Source organism: Diabrotica virgifera, chromosome 3 (genome assembly GCF_917563875.1).
Source record: "Diabrotica virgifera virgifera chromosome 3, PGI_DIABVI_V3a".
Lineage (NCBI taxonomy): Eukaryota > Metazoa > Arthropoda > Insecta > Coleoptera > Chrysomelidae > Diabrotica > Diabrotica virgifera.
Genome location: NC_065445.1, coordinates 89,744,444 through 89,749,186, shown reverse-complemented (window position 1 = coordinate 89,749,186; position 4,743 = coordinate 89,744,444).

The following is a 4,743-nucleotide window of genomic DNA, read 5'->3' as shown; positions in this document are numbered from 1 at the left end:
ATCAAGTATATTCAAATGGGAAATAAGCCACAATTTTACCTAAAAATGATTTTATTAACGTTTCCACGCTCAAGTCGGGTGTCGTTGTCAAAATACAAAATAATACTAAATAAACAAAAATGTTGTTGCTTAGTAAAAAATTCTTCTAAAAATTTATTTAATCTGACTCATTTATATCGGCAATTCAGACACGTATTATACATTTTTAAAGTAGATGACTTTAAAATGATATTGCCAATATTCATGAGTTGCGTTTCTGGGACGACTTTACTAAAAGATAGTTCATTCGATTACATGAAATCAATCCCAACTTAAGAATATCCGCCACAGAAAATCATAGCATGTGATCTGTCTTTAAAAAGACAACCAAATGCAACGGTGGCACTGATTTACTATTTACTCGTGATTTACTATGGAATCTCTAACGCGAGAATTTCAGTGCCACCGTTGCATTTGGTTGTCTTTTTAAAGACAGATCACATGCTATGATTTTTTGTGGCGGATATTCTTAAGTTGGGATTGATTTCATGTAATCGAATGAACTATCTTTTAGTAAAGTCGTCCCAGGAACGCAACTCATCAATATTGGCAATATCATTTTAAAGTCGTTTACTTTAAAATGTATAATACGTGTCTGAATTGCCGATATAAATGAGTCAGATTAAATAAATTATTAGAACAATTTTTTACTAAGCAACAACATTTTTGTTTATTTAGTATTATTTTGTATTTTGACAACGACACCCGACTTGGGCGTCGAAACGTTAATAAAATCATTTTTAGGTAAAATTGTAGCTTATTTCCTTTATAGGATAATGTGAAGAGATAACTCCTAAGAAGTGAAGAGATTTAGAAGAAAATGTAACGTACAGTGTATAAATGAATGGACACTAAATAGAAAGAAATAATGGAATAACCACATAAGCAGAATGGGAGAGAACCGTTGGTCAAAATAATAAGGGATAAATCATTAACCGGTAGAAGACGTATCGGTAGACCGCACAAAAGATTGAGTGACAACCTTCCATAGAGGTATCAATCCGCCAATGAACACGCAGAATTGCCTATAAAGAGGAAGAAGAAGAAGCATAAACAAGAAATGTAGTTGATATTATTTAAAAAAAAAACGTTTATCAGTACTTTTTGTGTAGAATGAATCGTTCTCTCAGAAAGAACACTTGAAGCGACCGGTGATTTTGAATGTCTGTTACACGCGCGAAATCAATAATTTTTTAAATAAAATTGTCGTATGGACAAAAATAGAAAAGCAATGTTTTAAAAGTGAAGAGCGTAATTTTCTTATGCAATTTTTGCATTTTGCCACAAATGAAGTGAGTTAAAAAAATAGCTTTATGTTAAATTTATTTAACATAAAGCTGTTAAATAAATAGACTCTCATGAGACCAATAAAATGTATCTCTTCCATTTCCACTAATCACTAATAGGGAGTAATCTTCAAAAACTATAAAATGAAATTTCAAACAAATATGAGACATTTGAAATATTCATAAAAAAACTATGAATTTAAACTTTCTAGTCATATTCTAAAAAGTGCCATTCTCATGTGTTTTAAGTAAAAGGTTTATAACCAATGTGTTTTGCCCATACAAACTTATGCAGCAGAGACTGACGCAAAAATCCGCAAGTAAACTCAGAGTTACAGAGCCATGGAATGTGCAATGCTGAACGTGAGCCCTTCGAGACCACATAACAAACCAACAAATCAGGCAAAGATCAGGAGTTCAAGACGTCATTGAAATAATCACGACGCTTAAGTGGAACTGGGCATGGCACTTAACTAGAACACAAGATGGACGGTGGACATGACGGGAACGAAGGCCCAGAAACTATAGAAGAAGCCGAAGACGACCAACGAATAGACGTAAAAAGATTAGCTAGAAACTGGCTACAAGTGGCCCAGTGTAGAGAACACTGGAAAGAACTAAAACCTTGATTACACGTAACGAGTATTGTAGCAAGACAGTGTTCTCGGCCGAGTGCTCGTTTGGTATAAACATACTAACGAGTACTTGGCCGAGGACTCGACCCAGTCATATGGCGAGACAGTCACTCGGATCTTGTTCTATATATTGGCTTGATTACACGTAACGAGTACAGTGCCGAGACAGCAAACTCTTACTAGACCGAGACAGTGGTGAGGGCGAGAGATGGTTTATACGTATTTGGCAATTTTTGAATTTGGAGGCGAGTCAGTTAAGTTTCGATTCACAAAAACAAAGACTAGTGTACTTATGGATCGTAATAGTCTAAGAGCTAGTGAACCCTCCGACTAACAGTCGTCCTGTAAGGCTATAAATTTTTCTAGTGATAATTCATAGCACACCAAGGCTAAAAACCATGACCTGGCAGGCCTCAGCGGTGCACGTGTATCTACCAGGTGATTCGAAAAGTGCAAATTTAGGGAGTAAAATAACCTTTCTCCTGTAAGGTTTAAATTTAAGTATGTGTTTGGGTAAGTCATTTAGAAGAAATGTGTACAATGACAGGCGATTCTGAAGAGCATAAGACCTTGCCAGGCGAGGGGAAAGATTAGGGGTTTTTCCTAAAATTATTTTTTTTACATCGAACAAATTTTTTTTAAGTTTTTTGAATCATTCCAAACACAAAAGGTCTTTAGTGATTTTTCTCTTAAGTTAATAGTTTTTGTTATATAAGCGATTGAAAATTTTGAAAATTGCGAAATCGGCCATTTTTAACCCTAAATCGGACATTTATCTAAAAATTTCAAAGTTGCCAAGGTAGGTATATATTCTTTAAACATTTATTGATAAAATCCCAAAGAGTTTTTTGCAATACGATATCGGAAACCCCTTTGTTTTTTAATTGCTAATCAAGTGGGCACGACACTGTAGTATGAGGACGTTTGAGTTGGCATAAATTCATTATCTCGAGAATGGGCAAATTTCAAGAGAAATCCTTAAACAGGTCGATTTTTATTTTTAAATTAGGACATTTTGGCATATATGTAATACTAGTGACGTCATCCATCTGAGCGTGATGACGTAATCGGTGATTTTTTAAATAAGAGTAGGGATTGTGTGATAGCTCATTTGAAAGGGTATTTAATTCTCTATTCACTAATATAAACAATAACATAATTATTTATACAGGGTGTACAAAAAATTTTTTTTTATTAAATTAACTTTGATTAAATTTGACAAATAGAAGAAAAAATTTTTTTTGTACACCCTGTATAAATAATTATGTTAATGTTTCTATTACTGAATAGAGAATTAAATAACCTTTCAAATGAGCTATCACACAACCCCTACTCTTATTTAAAAAAATCATCGATTACGTCATCACGCCCAGATGGATGACGTCACTAGTATTATATATATGCCAAAAAGTCCTAATTCAAAAATAAAAATCGACCTGTCTGAGGATTTATCTTGATATTTGCCCATTCTCGAGATAGTGAATTTATGCAAACTCAAACGTCCTCACTTATACTATAGTGTCGCGCCCGCTTGATAAGCAATTAAAAAAACAAAGGGGTTTTCGATATTTTATTGCAAAAAATTCTTCGGGATTTCATCAATCAATGTTTAAAGAATATCTGCGTACCTTGGCAACATTGAAATTTTTAGATAAATGTCCGATTTAGGGTTAAAAATGGCCGATTTCGCAATTTTCAATCGCTTATATAACAAAAACTATTAACTTAAGAGAAAAATCACTAAAGAACTTTTGTGTTTGGAATGATTCAAAAAACCTAAAAAAAATTGTTCGATGCAAAAAGAATAATTTTAGGAAAAACCCCTAATCTTTCCCCTCGCCTGGCAAGGTCTTATGCTCTTCAGAATCGCCTGTCATTGTACACATTTCTTCTAAATGACTTACCCAAACACATACTTAAATTTAAACCTTACAGGAGAAAGTTTATTTTACTCCATAAATTTGCACTTTTCGATTCACCTGGTAGATACACGTGCACCGCTGAGGCCTGCCAGGTCATGGTTTTTAGCCTTGGTGTGCTATGAATTATCACTAGACAAATTTCTAGCCTTACAGGACGACCGTTAGTCGAAGGGTTCACTAGCTCTTAGACTATAAAGCTAACATTAAAAATATATCAAACGGCTTATACCACTGCTTATACAAGGATTGACGGATATATTATGAAAAGGAGATAAGCGTCTTTGGACTATAAACAATGGATTAGACCAAATCTCGCTGCTCCCGATTTCTTCGATTCATTGATTGTCTTATTTCTTGTCTAATGTTTAATTTCTTAAATGTCGAATTTAATTTTTTTTTATTTGACTTCTTGAGTTTTAAAACCAACAATATTTATTTCTTCTACAATCGATATATTATATATGCTGCATCACGTTTTTGTTTATTTTTATACTCCAAAGATTTGAAAGTTTATAAGCACGAGTGTGACTTATCTATACAATTGAACTAAACTTTTTTGTCCTATCTGAGTTCCATTTGTTAGCTATTTTTGAGAATCACAAATCACATTGATTAACACAAGTCGTTTCCTCTGATGAAGTGGTAGGTAATATGCACAGTTACATAGCGAGTGTTGTTCACAGCAGACCCCCACGAGTGTTGTGGGGTTATGCTGTGGTGTTGTTTACACATACCGAGTGGATTGGCGAGTATACGATTGAAGGGTGGGAGGTCGAAGACTCGGCCTAGTAAATAGAACAAGATCCGAGTTACTGTCTCGCCATATGACTGGGTCGAGCGCTCGGCCAAGTACTCGTTAGT